Genomic DNA, 18,025 nt, shown 5'->3' with positions numbered 1-18,025 from the left:
TGCACTTAAGCGATTGCAAGTAGAACGGAGGTGGTTGTCAGGCACGCGTTCATGGGTGGGAATGATGATGAGTGTCACAGATCATCACCTTCCTCAGGTTGAAGAACAAGTGTATATCTTAGATAAGAAATAGGCTTGAGTTGAATAGAAAAATAATAGTACTTTGCATTAATTCATGAGGAACAGCAGAGCTTCACTCCTTAATCTATGGTGTGTAGAAACTCTACCGTTGAAAATACATAAGTGATAATGGTCCAGGCATGGCCAAATGGCCAGCCCCCATAAAGGTCTAAGATAGCATAAAACTGATCAAAGATGTCTAATACAATAGTAAAAGGTCCTATTTATATTAGACTAGTTACTAGGGTTTACAGAAATGAGTAAATGATGCAGAAATCCACTTCCGGGGCCCACTTAGTGTGTGCTTGGGCTGAGCATTGAAGCTTTCATGTGTAGAGGTCTTCCTTGGAGTTAAATGCCAGTTTGTATCCTGTTTCTGGCGTTTAACTCTGCTTTGCAACCTGTTTCTGGCGTTTAACTCCAGAATAGGGCAAAGAGCTGGCGTTGAACGCCAGTTTGCATCATCTAAACTTAGGCAAAGTATGGATTATTATATATTGCTGGAAAGCCCTGGATGTCTACTTTCCAACGCAATTGAGAGTGTGCCATTTGAAGTTCTGTAGCTCCAGAAAATCTATTTTGAGTGCAGGGAGGTCAGAATCCAACAGCATCTGCAGTCCTTCTTCAACCTCTGAATCTGATTTTTGCTCAAGTCCCTCAATTTCAGCCAGAAAATACCTGAAATCATAGAAAAACACACAAACTCATAGTAAAGTCCAGAAATGTGAATTTTATTTAAAAACTAATAAAAATATACTAAAAACTAACTAAATCATACTAAAAACTATGTAAAAACAATGCCAAAAAGCGTATAAATTATCCGCTCATCAACAAATTATTCCTTCCAAACAACTTTCTAAAATGCCTCTAAGCATAATACATTATAAAAGAATTAAACTAACAGGTAAGAGAGACATCCTATATCATATTATGTAACCATGATAATTGTTATTATGGGCGAGTCTGAATCATCAAAAATGCATGTGAGGCTATAACAACAATAAAGTTAAAGAAGGAGGTGCCATTTATAAGCATCAACATAAGAAGCTTTGTTCCGAAAAATGCTGGAAATTGAAGCCAAATTAAAGATCGAGGTTTAATAAAAAGTTGTTGTTTCTGCACATTATATTGTTTAGGGTTAACTACGATTTTGGTCCTTAAGGTCTAGGCCAAAAAGTTTTTCGTCCCCAACCTCTTTTGTATACAAAATCGCCCCTAAGGTTTAAAACCATGTTTTAAAATCATCACTTAAATCTTAAAATTTTGGACCAAATTATCCATAACAAAAAAAATTTATAAAATAAAATAAAAGAAAAATAAGAGAAAGAGAGTGTTTTCGCTCTTGCGAAGGGAGAATGGAAGAAGAAGAAGGGAGAAGGGAAGAAGAAGAAGCTGTCCACAATCCACCTTTGTCTCCTCTTCAGCCACCAAAAATTTAAAACCAAGTTAAACCATACGGACGATTTTAAAACCAAGTTAAACCTTAAGGACCATTTTGTATGCAAAAAAAAGGTTGGGGACGAAAAGAATTTTCGGAGGGACCAAAATTGTACTTAAACCTATTATTTATTAGCATACATAGAGATTTTAATTACAAAGTGTAGTGGTTATTGCTTACAAAGGTTGCATATAACAAATTCTTAGATAGTGTCTAGTTCTTGATTATTAGTACAATTAAGAAAGCAAATTAAAATAAACAGCATGTGAAGAGTTAAAAGAACTTTTTAAAATTCCACTAAACATAATCAATGCATTTAGAAATTCCATTCCCATAGTAAAATTGAGAAGCTTCTTACAAATATGCACTCCTCCAGGAGCCAAGACACTACTATCACCAAAAATGGCATTCTTGTTCACAGTTATGAGAAGAATAAGAAGGCTGGGGTGAGGAGGTTGCAGCTATGTATAGTGTTGTCAGAGCTTGCGAAGAGGAGCAGGCGAGATAGGAGAAGAACAGGAAGAAGGAGAAGAAGAAGAGAATGGAGAGGGGTTTCTCGACGGTGGTGGTTCGGCACAGAATGAGAAGCGCAGTGCACCGTCGTTGTGGAGCAGCGTGTGTGGAGAAGATGACCGCGCCAATGCCCGTGAAGGAGAGCCCCGTGTCGTCATTCGTGGAGGAGAGCACCGCGCAGTCATTGTACGTGGAGGAGAGCATTGCGATCGAGAGCTACTGTTGCCATTAGGAATTCCTTGATTGGCAGGGAACGGCATGTCGCCGTTAGTGACGGGTTATTGAAGTGTTAGGGCTTAGGGTAGTGAACTGATGCACATACATGATACATTTGTTCTTTTTTTTTAAGTTATTTGATTGGGAAAATAATTGGTGGGAATATGATTAAAAGTTTTCCTCTAAAATTTTTAACTATAAAACATTTTAGGCAATCTTTTATAAATGTTATTTATTCAATTTTTTTTACAACGCTTATAAAATATTGTATTTTTATTTAAAAATGTTGTCTTAAAGTTTTTATATTGCAATATTTTATAAATATTATTTTAGATATCAAAGACAACTATTTTTGTGGGTGACCAAAAATTATTATCTTTGCCTTACTCAAAGGCAACTCATCAATAATATTGTCTTTGCCTTTCTAAGACAACTTTTATTAAATGTTGCTTCGAATAAGAGTTAATTTAGGCAAAAAATATTATAATGATAGCTTAACAAATTTATTAGCATCAAATCAAGATAAGAGTATTGATTCATTAACTGTTAGTTTTGACATGACATTATTAGTTGAATCATCACCATCATATAAAATAATTTATTCCTTTGGTAAATCAAAAGCTAATCTTATGACAAATGCTTCCTTATAACGAATATCATATCCAAAACTTCTTTAGCAAGCCTCACAAGAAGAAATATAATGACACTCCTAAAACAAGCTAACCTTTTCAACTACCTTTCTAGCTCTTTCAAGGGAAGCACTTTCGTGAAACGAAGTAGTTACATAATCATATACTTTATTTACATACTTGAAGAGATACTTGATTGGTTACACCACTTTACATTAAAATGACCTCCATACTTTATAAGTAAATTTCAATTATGAGGGGAATTTTTATTGCCCAAAAGATCCTTACCCCCTACTTAGCATTCGTGCCTTCGTGGACTCAGTCTCAGCATACAAGTTCCTCTCCTTCATGGACGCTTATTTGAGACACAATCAAATTTCAATGTATGAGCCTGATCAAGAAAATACATCCTTCATCACTCCTATGTCCAACTATTATTATGTGGTTATGCCTTTTGGGTTGAAAAATGTAGGGGCAACATACTAGTAGTTGATAAAGAAAGTACTCTCACCCCACTTAGAAAAATTGATGGTGGTTTATATAGATGACATGCTTGTAAAAATCCAAAGTGAAGCCAGTCTATTGACCAACATGACCAAGGTGTTCAACACCATAAAAGGCAGCATAGGATGAGATTAATCTCACTTAATGTACCTTTGACGTAAAAGCAAGAAAATTTCTTACGTTCATACTCACCTATAGAGGCGTTAAAAAGCTAACTCGGATGAATGTAAAACAATCTTGGATATGAAAAGTCTAACCTATTTAAAAGAAGACCAACAATTGATGCCAGGCAAATAGCTTTATCAAGATTCTTGGTTAGGTCAGCTTTGAAGTCATTACCACTGTTAGCAATCCTCAAAAAAGAACACGACTTCCAATGGACTCAAAAATATGAACAAGCTTTTTAAGAATTCAAAACATTCTTATCTCAACCTCCTATTCTTACCCGACCTGAGGTGGAAGAGAAACTCATATTGTATTTGGCTGTACCCAATAAAGTGGTTGCTTTCGCACTTGTCTGAGAAGAGAAAATAGGACAAAAGCATGTTTACTTTACAAGCAAGCTCATGTGACTTTTAAAATTGCTTAGATGATGTCGTGGGTTCATAGTTCCATTATAGAAAACCATTTCTAAGCTTTTAAAACTTCTCGGGACTCTAGCACGCATGATTTCTTTCAAAAGAAGGTTGTTGTTTCCTGGAGGGGTCGTACCTCGTTCAGTTTGAGATTTTTTGCCCTTAAGGTCGGACTTTAGTCTCTTCAATATTTCTTCAAGTTCTCTTTCACTTTGCATTCAAATTCACGTTGTCGTTCTAGTTGGATCTCCAATTGCTTTAAACAACCCTGATGACCTTGAACCAATATCACGGTCTCTATAGCCTCTCTATTTCCTGTTCCTTCAGGAATGTGGATCTGAGAGCCTAACCTTCTTGCTTTAAGGTTGCTTCTATCTCTATCATTAGCAGGACCTTTACCCTTTTCTGATTGTTGGTGTATTGATAAACCCATATTTTACAGTAAATTTTGGCTTGAAAAGAATGGATTTTATCAACTTATCTTGTACTTATTCATAGAAAATTTATCATTTTGTGAATTTCTCTCCTAATTGTGCTTGATGGTGAAAATATGCTTTTTATGCTTGAAAATTATCAAAATTAATTCACCTATATTTTATTTGATGTCTTGATGTATTTGTTTGAGTGATTTAAGGTTTAAAAGGCAAGAATAGCTTGAAGAAAGGAAGAAAAAGCATGCAAAAATAGAGAAATCATGAAGAAATAAAGTTTTGCAAAATTTGCCAAATTACGCGTACGCATGGGTCATGCGTACACATCTTTTGGAAATCTACTAGGTTGTGCGTATGTATGGCAGATGCGTACACATGATTTGCAGCACGTGATTTACTTAAGTAAATATGTGGCTTGCGATTTCTACCCAATTCTGGCCCAATCTAACTCATTTCTAAACCATTTGAAGCATGAACCAGGGGGGATCAACACACTCTACCATCTTCACATTTTTACATTTTCTTCTTAGGTTTAGTGGGATTCTAGAGTGAGAAGCTCTAACTTCTTTCTAGAATCCCTTAGATATTCCTTAATTTTCTTGTTAGTTTTAGGTTTTAGTCTTGTTTAATTGTAGTTTTTATCCTGTTTTCTTGTTCTTGCATTATAATTCTCTTAGAATTTGGTGTTAATTTACTTATCTCTAGTTTATTTTTTATGAACAATTGTTGAATTCTTGATTTTAATTAATGAAGTAATGTTTTAAGTTTTATATGCTTGTTTAGTTTGTTAGCATTGATATCTTGTCTTGGTTAGTTATAGTTGTTATTAGTTCTTGCATTATACCATGCTTTATTTCTATGCTCACCAAATGTTTGATGAAATGTTTCCTTTGATTATGGAGTAGATTTTTATTCTTGGCTTGGAATTGAGATTTTAGGGACCCTTGAGTTATCAATGTCCAATATTAATTGCTAATTTAGGGTTGTTATACTACAAGAAAAACACCCATTCAGCCACACTTTTTTAAGTTACATTTGAAAAGCGTAGTCTGTTCATAGAATAGGCTACGCTTTTCTCCGTATTTCTCTTTTATAAGAGAATAGAAAACACAATTGTGGCATCATTTAAAAAGTGTAGTCATAGATACAATAAAAATCACTTATAAAGTGTAGCCTTATATTAATATCTATAGATACATTTTTCGTACCAAAGGGAGCGCTTTTACAAAGTAATTTATTTGTTATCTTTTGAGTGCACTTCAAAAGTGATGACTAATGTATCTACATAACACCCAGAGAATTACTTTTTTTTGCACATAACACTTGGTGAATTTTTTCACCTTTTCCCCGCGCTATCATTGTTTCGCACAAAGCTAAGAGAGAGTTCATAGCTCTGCTACGCCATCACATGGCTCTTCTCCTTGCACCACATCTTCATACGGCTCTACTACGCCACGCCACCACCGCAGCTCTGTTACATCGTACCCCGCAGCAGCTCTGCTACTTCTCAACGACGCCGCATCTCTCTTACGTCGCACCACCACCTCGTTGTGCTCTTCTGCTTTGCTCTTCCTCTCCTTTGCTAATCGTGCCGTCTCTGCTCCATCTATCTCTGCTCGATTCGCTCTCTCATCCACAATAGGTAGGCTTTTAATTTTTTTCCTGATTTAGGAAATTAGGGTTCTTAATTCCCACTCCCTAATCACTAGCCTGTGTTAAAATTAATTAGGGTTCCTATATCACAATTTCATATTTAATTAGGATTTTTTTATGTCTGGTTCAATTTCTATCGTGCTGTCTGTCATAGAAGCTTTTTCGTGTCACATTTGAGCATTGCTTGTTATTATTAGTGTTGAATTCTAGTTTTGTTCTTTATTCAATTTGTGATGAATTAGGGGTTTTAGCTTTCTCGTGTCATAGCTACTGGATATGCCACTAGGAATTGGGGGTTTTAGCTTCAGAACGATTCACCTGAATCACATTATCCTGCAGGATCAATGGCGAGCAATAGACTTTCATTTTCTCTCGGTGTCATTTAATCAGAAAAGAGGAGAAACTATTAGTTACTGTAGCTTCTGCTAAATGCAACCATTCGTTCATTCATCTTCATCTTTTTTATTCCTACTACTGAATGCATAATGACTGAAACAAAAAAGAAAAATGAATGTTGCATTGTGTGCCTCCGTGCTTTAAATGTAATTCCTTCACCTAAGCCAAATTGCAACCTATTTTGATTACATTTTTGTTAATATGCTTTATTGTAAGATCATAAAGCTAAGGGTGTTCGAAACTGATTCCAATGGAGACGAGAATATTATTAGCTTGTACCAATACATGCTAACTGTGGCCGCTCTGCAACATTGCAATGCTAATTGAGATAGAGAAGGTATGTATCAATTTTCAATTGATTCTGTGAATTTTTGGGGATTTTGGATTCTAATTTTAGGTTTTCTAATTTTGGGGGTTTTGGCTTCTGATTCTCGATTTGTTATGATTCCTTTCTGTGTTTGGCATAAATGGAAGCAATAGGCTCCAAAACTTTTCCAGGAGATTGGCCATTCATTAACAAATTAAAAATGTTAATTAAGTCACATAGATTCATCACAAAGGTAACAAATATGTAAGAACATCAATTGAAGCTTTTGAATCATGGAGAAACATATGAAATGAATTGCCCTCATCTTTTACTCAGAATAATTCCAGTTTCAGCTGTTGATTGGATTGGCAAAATTAATATAAAATGCATAGAGACGGGACTTGAGGCTGATTTATCTTACAAATCAACTCATTCTTTTCTTGGATTTGGTGGAAATCAGAAAGTGGTCAAAGGGAAGATCCTTAATTCATCAACTTTGAATGTTCTGTATGAATTTGATGGTCATTAGGATAGGTATTATATTGTCTTTAAAATTTTTCACTTATTAATTCTTAAACAATTAATTTTATTCTACGTTTAGATTTATGCTAATTTCATGACCATTTTGATGGGGCAAAATAATAAAAGTGAAGGATACAAATAATAGGAAAGTGAGAGTGATATATGATGCAAAAGAAGTCATTAATGGGCTGCAGGCACCAATTGTTAAGGATGTAGAGGTAACATATATAAGACTATTCTCTATGATAACATAGCATGTTATTTGTCTCGTAATATTCACATTGTGTAGTCAACACCTAAAAATGAGTTTTATAAGATCTTATACTTTTTCATCATACGAGCTAGTAGCTTTGTGTTTCAACCTGGTATAATTGTGAATGCAGTAGCTCAACCAAGTTGCTTTCTAACTATTGGCAATTTCTGCTAAGTTGTTTTGCTGGTTTTAGCACTTATTTTTCCTTGAGATAATTGGAGATACTTAGCTTTCTTGTTAAGTTTTTGCATTCTGTCAATTATGAAAGCAAATGATAATCTTAGCTTTCCATTTGGATTTTTATTTTATTCATAATAGACCAATTTTTTTTAGTTTTCTCTTCCGTGCATATCTAGAGGATTTGGGTTGTGACTTGCTTATTCATCAGGATAGTGCTTTTGGCATCCAAGAAGCAGAAAACCTCGAGTGAAAAGTCAGAAACGGAAAGGCTGCAAGCAAAAAAACAGAGAAGCCGTCAAAAGCTTCAGTGAAGGATCAAGGTGAATTGATTGTATCCCAATTTACATATGATGTTATCTGTAGTACTTGCTCTATTTCTTTTAGCATTCTATTGTTTTCACGAAATAGTTTTAGAACTTATTAACTTTGATTAAGTAGTCTTGTCAAACTGTTTCTGGAAACTTCCCTTCTCATGTGTTTGGTTGGGGAAAAAATGGGACATAAGTTTTCATGGATGAGCTAAATACTGACAATTACAGAGCTCACATGAAATTTGCATCCCCATTTTTTACCATCCTGATAAACACACCCTTGATATGAATTCGTATCAAGTTACACAGCTCTATATTTTATAAGTATGTGTCTATTTGTAAATTTTCAATCTCAAATTATTCTGTTTCAATGCCATTGTTAGGAAAAGGAAAGGTAGTAAGAAATCCAAGAAGGAACCTAGTAGGGAGGACATGCATGCAATTGCAGTCGATATTCTGAAGGAAGTTGATAAAATACTATAAGTAATGACTTCTATATGGCAATCAATCTTTTATCGAAATATTGAGTTCTGATTTAATAAACATTTGATTTTGGATTTTCTGCTTGATATATTTCTGGTTAGCTGTGAGGATAATAATTCAGCTTCAAATGCCAGTTCTGCTTCTAAAAAAATTGTGATTGATTAAGCTGTTATATTTTTGAGCCTTTCTGCATTTATTATTTTTTAAGCTGTTGTTAATGCATGTTAATTGAGTGCCAAACATAGCCTGTGATGATTCAACCCAACTGTTTGAGGTATTGTGGAGCCAAGACCCTGTTTACAGGGAGAACCTACTTGGTGAAGCTACATTCATTTGACTTCAGTGGGTTCAACTGAGGCTTTCTTTTGTAAACTAATGTTCCTATTTTGAATTAACCATTTAGTTGTATCCTAATCGAATTGCCTTCACTCGTACTTGAGTTAATTGACTTAGTATTATTTTTTTTTTGTTTTAAATCCTATTTTTTAATGTTTCCACTACCGATGATGTTTTCATCCCAACGTGTCCGAAGTTGTAGTGTACCCAAGTTCCTATTTTTTTAGGGAGAACCTACTTAGTGTTGCTACAAGTCAATGACATTAAAGACTAAAATTGAGGTTGGTCATCTTTGTTTTTTTTTTTTTTTTGAGTTCAAGTATTGTTTTTCTTATTGGATTCTTCAAATATGGGCTAATGAAACCAGAATATCTCTCATAAATGATTTTCACTTTATGCAGGATAATTTTGTATCTCTCATTGTATTTCACTTTATTTGTATCTCATTATAAATATTTTTTAATTACTTTTCTATATAATTATGCAGAATAATTTTGAGGATGTTGATGAAGATTAAGCTGTTTATCATTATGGTTTATTGGCAAAGATGGTTCATTGATTAATGACTTCTATATTAGAAGATTTATATATGTAGGATATAATATTTTGGTATTTCATAGTTTGTTAGTAGTAAAATCTAAGTAGTTTCATGCATATTTTGTTATGAGTATGCTTAATTTAATATGAGATGTATGAATATTCAAAATTATGTTCATTCCAATACTTTTGATTCATTATAAATATATTTTGTTGAAATTAAAGATCATTTTTATTATTTAAAGAAATTATTTAGTATTATGTATTTATTTTTATTTAATAACATTTAACTAATTTAATTAAAAATATAAAATTATAAATATTAAGTTGTAGAAAAATATTACTAAATATAGAATTGGAAATATTATTAAATATTAACTTGTAAAAAAATCATTAGAATATTATAAATATGTATATATAAAAAAAACAATGAGGGACCTAAGGCTACACTTATAAATGGTAGCCATGGTATACAATGTGGCTACGTTTTACAGGTAATGCAGTAGCATTGAAAAGTGTAGCCTATTCTGGTAAAAATGGAAGCTGAAAAGCGTAGTTTTTGGTCCTGGACAGCATCACTTGAAAAGCGCACCCTATTCCCAAACACCAAAAGTGTAGCCTTTGGTGCTGAAAAGCGTAGCTTTTGAGAATAGGCAACGGTCGAATAGGCATCCCCCACTAAAGCGTCTCCGTAGTCCGAAAAGCGTAGCCTTAGCATAAATCATTTTTTTTCACTTTTGGCTACACTTTTCAAGTGTACTTGAATGGGTATTTTTCTTGTAGTGTTAGTTGATTTAGTTTCCACTAACACTAGTCTTTCACTAAGTCTAATTAGTGAGTTGACTAGGATTTGAAGATCGAAGTCAATTATGTCTACTTGACTTTCCCCTGATGTTTGGGGATGACAAATGTAAGACCCGGTTAATTAACGGCTATTTTTATGGCTAAATGTGATAGAGGAGATTGAGACGAGAATTTCGGTACTAATTTTATAGAAAACGGACCAAGATTGGACCGAACGGGCCAAACCGGTCCAACCGAACCCAAAATGGGCCCTTGGCCCAACCAAACTAAACCAAAACCCTAGTTTTCAGCACTCTCTCTCCTCACTTATCACTCAAACACGCTGAAATGGAGGCCATGGAGGGAAGAACACTCTATCAAGTTCTCTCCCTTGGTTGATCTTCAAACCACCATAACTTTTGATCTAGAGCTCTGATTGCCGCTCCGTTTGTGGCCACGCGTTCACTGCAGAGAGCTCTAAAAAACCCATACAATCAATCTTAAGGTAAGCCACGTTTTACTGTTCGAAATTCCAGCCCTTGATTTCGAGTTTCATGAGCAAAAATGTTGAGATTTTGGGTTCTTTGATGTTATAGGACCCAACTCTCTTGAAGGAGAAGGTTAATCTTGTCTCCTTGGACCTTGGGTGTAGTAAGATTCTCAACCCTAGTGTGATTTGTTGTTCTATGATGTTTGGGTATTGAGATGTTGTGTATGGGTATGATGATTGTGGCTTAGGTTGTGTATATGTGAATATTAGAGCTTGATTGGTGATTTTGGAAAGCTTGGAAGAGGGTTTTGTGTGATAAAATTTGTTCTTAGAGGTGTTGAGACCTTGAGAGCTTGTGGACAAGTGGTTTGGAAGTGCTCCGGTTGAGCTTGGGTAATCGGCTAAGGTATGGTTTCGGTTTCCCGTATCTAATATGTAATGCGGTAGGAAATACTTAGGCTAGAGGCCCTAAGATAGGCATTGAATTGTTGGTGTTGTTGAATGGTTGAGATATATGATGTGTTCATATATGTGATTATGAATATTGATGCCTTGATTGTGTGAAATATGAGAAATGCATGTTGTGATATATGCTTAATGGATGATTGAGGTTGAATTGATGGGTGGTACCATGATTGATGGTGAGTATGATGTTGATTATGTATAATGATGGTTGATGGGAAAATGGTATTATTGGAAATTGGGATGAGGAAGGATGTATGACATGATATTGTGTTTGTCCTTTAGCCATTTGATTGAGAAGTGTTAAAACGGTTAAATGGTGATTTTGGGAATTTTCGTAAAGGGTCAATGTGTGAGTTGAGGATGGCTTGTTGTTGATTTTGGTACATTTTGAATGATTTCAAAGAGAAGGGTTGAAATTGACATGTTTTGATTGATTTTGAAAAGAGTTGAAAGTGGCTTGTTTTGAAAATGGCACTTTGTGGTTTTGTATGAAAACATAGTTTTTGGGCATACTTTGACGGGACATAACTTGGACTACGGATCTCTGATTTGTGCCAAATCTGTTTAGAAATGAAATTGGATCCAGGATGTCCATGCCGTTCAAAGAACGGGTGAAAAATAATTTAAAATGAGAGAGTTATGACCGTCGGAAGATTGGGGGTTGAATCTGTGAATTCTGCAGCTTTTAACTTAGAAAATTTTTAGCAGAATGACCCCTCGCGCGTAGGCGCACTTGGCGCGTACGCGCCGTTCTTCGAGAAAGCATCATCCACGCGTGCGCGTGGTGTGCGCGAGCGCGTCGATGCGCTGCATCGAATGCCCAGCCATTTTCCAGAGAATTGTGCCAGAGTTGTGCCAGTTTTGTGCCTGGGGCACAATGTATTCGCGCGTATGCGTGGCTGACGCGTGCACGTCGTTTGGCTAATTTTCAATCCACACGTTCGAGCGTATGACGCTTGCGCGTCGATGAGTTTTAAGGCCATCCACGCGTGCGCGTGGAGTGCGCGTACGCATGGCCCTGTTTTCATCCCAAAGTTGATTTTTGAGTTTTAAAAGCCAAATTTCATACTTCTAAGCCTCCGATCTCACCACTTATATCTTAAATCATTATGATATGCCTAGCATGAGGAAAAGGGCTAGTGAATGTGGTAACTTGCGAGTGAAGCAAGGGGAAAAATGAATGATCCATGAGGATCAAAGATGATTATGTGAGATGTGGAGGATGGCGGTGGAAGTGCTTGTTATGCCATGGGCCGAAGGGCCGTAATTGTTAATGAATGGCTGGTTATGGATTTAACCGTGAGCCGGATGGCTGGATTATTGCCGTGTTACGGCGGAGCCATGATTATGGCTAAGTATAAATGCATATATGTTGTTGAATGAATTGTGATTGTTTGCACTTCCACTACCGGAGAAGAGGGTTTCCCTGGGAGGAAGCAGTGGCTAGCCATCACGTGCTCCAGGTTGAGACTCGAAGCTCTTTTGACCCTATGTCGTAAGTGTGGCCGGGCACTGTGAAAGACCCGGATGAGCTCGCCCCCATAAATATTCACCAGTGATGGTGATGGATAAATATTCACCAGTGAGGGTGATGGATATGGTTCATGATTATGATCAAGTTTATGATGAGTATAACTCGAGTTGGGGATGCACGACAGAGGGACAGTCCAATGGTTAGCTACCAGGACTTGTCGGGTTGGCTCTATAACCGACAGATGATATCATCATACACTAGGGACAGGCATGCATCATAAGCATACTACATGAATTGTTTGAGATTGCCTATTTGACTGCATATTACTTGCTAATTGTCTAAATGCCTTATCTGTTCCTATTTGTAAATCTCTTGTCTGATATAACTGTGTTTGCTATATTATACTCTTGCTGGTGGTTGGGAGGTCTGAAGGAATTAGAAAGGGAAGTATTAGTTAGACTGAAGAATCTTTAGACAGTTGCCACTTACGGTTTAGTTTGTTTATAAGCTTTGATATTATCTGGAGGAAGTTCTAGGATTGCCTTTGGCTTTCCTCTATTATTATGTATTATATATGTGGAAGCTGTTACCGTGCTGGGGACCTCTGGTTCTCACCCATGCGGATTTTATGGTTTTCAGATGCAGGACCGAGGCTTCTCGTTGAGGCATGCTGGAGACTTCTGATTTAGCGAAGATCCTTTGTTCTCGGGACTCTGTTTTGGTTTATATGCTTGTTTGGATACTTTTATCTCCATTAAATAATACAAACTGTGATGACTCCTCTTATAGGAGGTTTTGGAGAATAGGTTTCTGTATTTGTGTCCTTTTGGATTTTCCTTGGGGTTTTCCTTATTTTATTATATGTATATATTGCTATGCTCGGACCGGTTCTCTTCGCAGCCGGATTTTGAGTCTTGATATTCCTGTTTTTGACACTCTTTGTATATATATAATCTCGCGTTAGCTTATCCTGGTTCGTCACGTTTATCGATCGGAGTGTTGCGCGTTCGAGTTACGGTTTTTGTTTACCCCCTTTTTCTACAAAGGCTCCTAGTTATAATCAATTATTCATACTACTATATGTACTAAATTTTTGTTTTAGAGGTCGTAATACCTTGCCATCTCTGAATTATAACTTAAGCATAAGACTCTGTATGGTAGGGTGTTACAACAAAGTGGGATTAACTCTTAATAATTGCCATGTTTGTGGTTGATAACAAGGATGGAAAACCTAGATGCTCAATCCTTGCCAAGATTCCTTTTAGAATTTAAATTCCTTATTGCTTGCTCTTTTAATTTCTTGCTATTTAATTTCCGCAAGTGAGCTTGACCTCGAATCCATAGCCAATAACGTGCATTCTATTGCAAGTCCAAGGAAGAACAACCTGGGATTAACACTCCCGGTTATTTTGATTTTTACTGTGACAACCTTTTAAAGTTTGATTGAGATTTATTTGTTGGTTTGGACTATACTTACGATGTAATTCTTTTGTGAAAATTCTAAACCGACATTTAGCTCTTATCAAGTTTTTGGCGCCGTTGCCGGGGAATTACAAATGTGTGCTAGTTATTGGTTATTGCTAATACGTTAATATTGTGAATAGTTTATTTTTTTTATTTGCTTGTTTAGGAGTTTGTTTTTCTTTGTCTCTTAGTATCTTTTGCTGTTATTTTCTCTTTTCACTATGAATTCTCACCCTTTTGGTTTTGAGTTTGGTTACAACTACGTTGCAGAAAATGAGAACTTCAATGATGGAACGCATTATGGATCGGAAAATCAATGAGAAAGGAGCCATGTTGTTCTTATAGACAACCTTCATGGTGACAACCTCCTCTGCTCCGTTATGAACGCAATCTATCCCGTAATGCATACCAATCCAATGGATATGGTGGATTTTTTTATGGTTATCAATCTCAACCACTATATGCCTCAACATAGTCCCCAACTACCATATTCACAAGCCCCATCATACCACCAAACACCTCTATATGATCCTAATCCATATCCACCACCACATCACCAACCTTATATGCCTCAAGAATATGAGCCATATACACTACACTTAGAACCACCGCATTCCAACACCAATACTCTCATGGCCCTATTGAACCATCACCACTATATATACCACTTCAATACTCTCACTCTTATGAGCCACCTCCCATATATGAGAACTTTCAACCACATGATGAATTCTCTCATGACGCAAGTTTTCTTAAAGAGCAAGAAGAATTCCAAAGGAGGCATGACGCTCTCATGGCTTTCATGGCCGAAATGAGAGCTTGCTTAGACTCATAAAATGCATGCCACAACCAAAGAATTTTCGTGAATAACTGTGGGGAATTAACTTCAGCCGAAGAGTACGGGATGAAGGAAAGCTTAGAGCCGCAAAAAGAGGAAGAGGCGTTAATGCATGATACTCTCTGATCCTTCTTTCAAGAACAAAGAGAGGCAAGAAAGGAAAAACAAGAATAAATCGAGCATCTGAATGCTGCCATGGCTACCATGGTCGAAGCTGTGAATATCTTAGTCCTACTACGTTCATGCAATCAAAGTGCTCCCATTGACGAATGTGGAGAATTAACCGAAGAGCGTAGTGAGGAAGAGAGCTTGGAGCCTCAAAGGAAAGAAGAAGAGTTAAAGCATGATTTGCAACAAGTGGAGGAAGTTTAGATCATTGAGGATAAAGAAGTGGTTAAAGGGTTAGGAGATGAACAAGTGGATTCAAAGATTGAAGACACTTTCGCACCAACTAGTGATGTTGGTGATCTTGTTGAACCTTCTTCCAGTGCGTTTGAAATTGATGTGGAGGAGGACCGTGCACAACCTCTAAAACATTTTGACAAAACATATTTTGTCAAAATCGCGACACACAGCACTTAATGCGCCATGTGTCGTGACGTATGCCTTCCCCATTTAATTTAAGGACATTTTGTCACTAATTACATGTTATATGAGGCATAAATTCTCTCTCTCCTTCAAGAACAGCTGAAGCCATGCATGGGAGGAACGGAGAATTTTTGTTGAATTTCGGACTTCCGAGCTTGATTTCTTCAGAGCCGTGACCCCACAAAAATTCTAATTCAATAAAAGCGACAGTATCTTCATCTTTGATGTGTGTACATCATGTTGTATTTTTTTATGTTTTATTATATAAAAATTAAATACATAATACTTAATTATAGAGTATTTTAGTGCTTAAGTTGGATATTGCTTTAATATTTTGATTTGATGAATTTTGTAGAAAATAATAAAAAAAGAAGCAAAAAATACAAAACAAACTTAAAAAAAGTAAAGAAAAATTTTTTATATGCTTTGGAGCCTTAGGCCACGCTTTTGAAAGCCTTGCGCATGAATAAAGCAAGCGTGCGTAATATGCAAGCAGGGACGGATCCACTCTTTAGGGTGTGGGGGCAAGCGCCCCCACTACAATTTGGAATTTTATTGAGTAGTATATAACAATAATATTTATTTGCCCCCACTAAATTATTAAATTTGACCCACAATAATTTTTTATTCAACTTTCGATACTTGATATCCAATTTAAGAACTTCATATTAGATGTCCATTATAATGATCAAGTTTCAAATTTAAATAATATTGATGTTCTTTCTTAGAAATCGACTCGAAAGAATATTATCTATCCATTTGTATTTTTTCTTTTAAAATTAGCTTTAGTTTTTTTCATAATAACTACACTAATTAAATGAACTTTTTCAACTATGAATAATATTATCAAGAGCTAATTGTATGAAAGTTGAGTTTTAAATGATTGTTTAACGACATATACAAAAAAAGACATTTTAATTATATTGTCAAGGTTTTAAAATATGAAATATAAAAAATTAAATTTTAAATTATATGTTATTATTTAAATTACTATTTTAATATTTTATTTTGTAATTAGATATTTTAAAACCTAATCATATTTTACAATAACAAAATATAATTATAACAACAATGATGCTATGTATATATAAAATAATTACTTGTGCAGAATAAATCTTAAAATACAAATTTTAAAATACAAAATATACATTAAAAATAAATTAAATGATATATGTATTTATACACAAATTTATAATAAATAATTTGATAGCTAATTTTTTATATAAACATAATATTTTTATTATAAAAATTATTATCATGTTCTATATATTTTGTCCCCACTATTAACATTTTCTGGATCCGTCACTTGCAGTGGCGTTAATCAAAGGAAGGCATGCCCGGATGTGATGCATAAAACAAATGAAGCCATAAATGCATATATATTACCGTGAATTATGCATGCATGGAGCCCACCAATAATAATGCAATCAAAGAAAGCAATGCATGAAGCCAACGAATGCTAAATGACGCATGCATTATAATGAATTAACGAAGCCAATTAAAATCATGCATGAGTTATGCAAATGAAGCAATTAATGAAGTATGAAGCATTTTGCGGCGTGAACCAATTAAAGGCATGCATGAAGCATATAAATAAAGCAACAATGAAGTAAGCAAGGATCGAACTTGCTTCCTCTAACCTCAATGCCCGCATCTCCAAAGTGGTCAAAGCAGAGCCTCAAACGCCCATGCTTGGCGCCTAAAATGCCAGATTCATATGCCTTCAAGAGGATCAACCTTGTCACAAACCTGGCGCATCAAAACGCTCAATATTGGTGCCACAAACACCCACCAACATGTCATCTCCAGGAGCAATAATTCGGCCTCAAAGCAGTGTCTCAACTGGTATCTCTAAAATCAGCTTAATCATTTTGTGTGTATTAGATGTGTCATTTTTTATAAACTATTAGATTTTATTAAATAAAAATAAAAAAATTTTATGAAAGAGAAATATTGATAGATTTTATAAATATAGAATATATTAGTATATACATACATAAATACATTTTAATACAGAATATTTTAAAAATAGTAAGTACAATTTTTTACTTTTAAATAAATAAATATAAAACATATAAATACATATAAAAATATTTTTTATTTATTAAAATTAATTATTATACAGTACTAAATAATATAAAAAATTAAATTATTTTATATTACTTGAAAATAATTAAATTATTTTATATTATTTAAAAATAATTAGATTATTCATTAAAAATATTTATTAATAGTTAATTTTATTAAAAATATATTTTTCTATAATAATTTTTTATTCAAATATTTGTAAACATACATTTTATTAAAAATAGTACATATAATATTATTTTAACAAAATTAATTATTATATAACTATATATTTTCTAATGTTACTCGATAGTTTTAAAGCAAAAAAGAAAAGAGGTATAGAGAGACTCTTTTCTGTACAATCTATGTCAAATTGCTTTACCACACCATAATTTTATAATTTCTATACTTCTAAATCATAATCTGCTCTACTTTCTACTCTCTTTGTTCCA

General features: G+C 34.7%; 3 non-coding genes across 3 annotated transcripts; all 3 read left to right on the top strand.

Annotated features, from left to right (window-relative positions):
• Positions 1-8,626: 8,626 nt before the first annotated feature.
• On the top strand, positions 8,627-8,719 carry LOC112725736 (small nucleolar RNA Z223). Its single transcript, XR_003164823.1, has one exon. It is a non-coding gene; the product is annotated as a small nucleolar RNA Z223 (small nucleolar RNA).
• A 56-nt stretch (positions 8,720-8,775) lies between these two features.
• Positions 8,776-8,890, top strand: LOC112725738 (small nucleolar RNA Z278). Its single transcript, XR_003164825.1, has one exon. It is a non-coding gene; the product is annotated as a small nucleolar RNA Z278 (small nucleolar RNA).
• Positions 8,891-9,030: 140 nt separating this feature from the next.
• On the top strand, positions 9,031-9,150 carry LOC112725740 (small nucleolar RNA Z278). Its single transcript, XR_003164827.1, has one exon. It is a non-coding gene; the product is annotated as a small nucleolar RNA Z278 (small nucleolar RNA).
• Positions 9,151-18,025: the final 8,875 nt, after the last annotated feature.

Source organism: Arachis hypogaea, chromosome 11 (genome assembly GCF_003086295.3).
Source record: "Arachis hypogaea cultivar Tifrunner chromosome 11, arahy.Tifrunner.gnm2.J5K5, whole genome shotgun sequence".
In the NCBI taxonomy this organism is placed as follows: domain Eukaryota; kingdom Viridiplantae; phylum Streptophyta; class Magnoliopsida; order Fabales; family Fabaceae; genus Arachis; species Arachis hypogaea.
The sequence above is the reverse complement of the archived record's forward strand: the minus strand, read 5'-3'. Positions and strand labels throughout refer to the sequence as shown.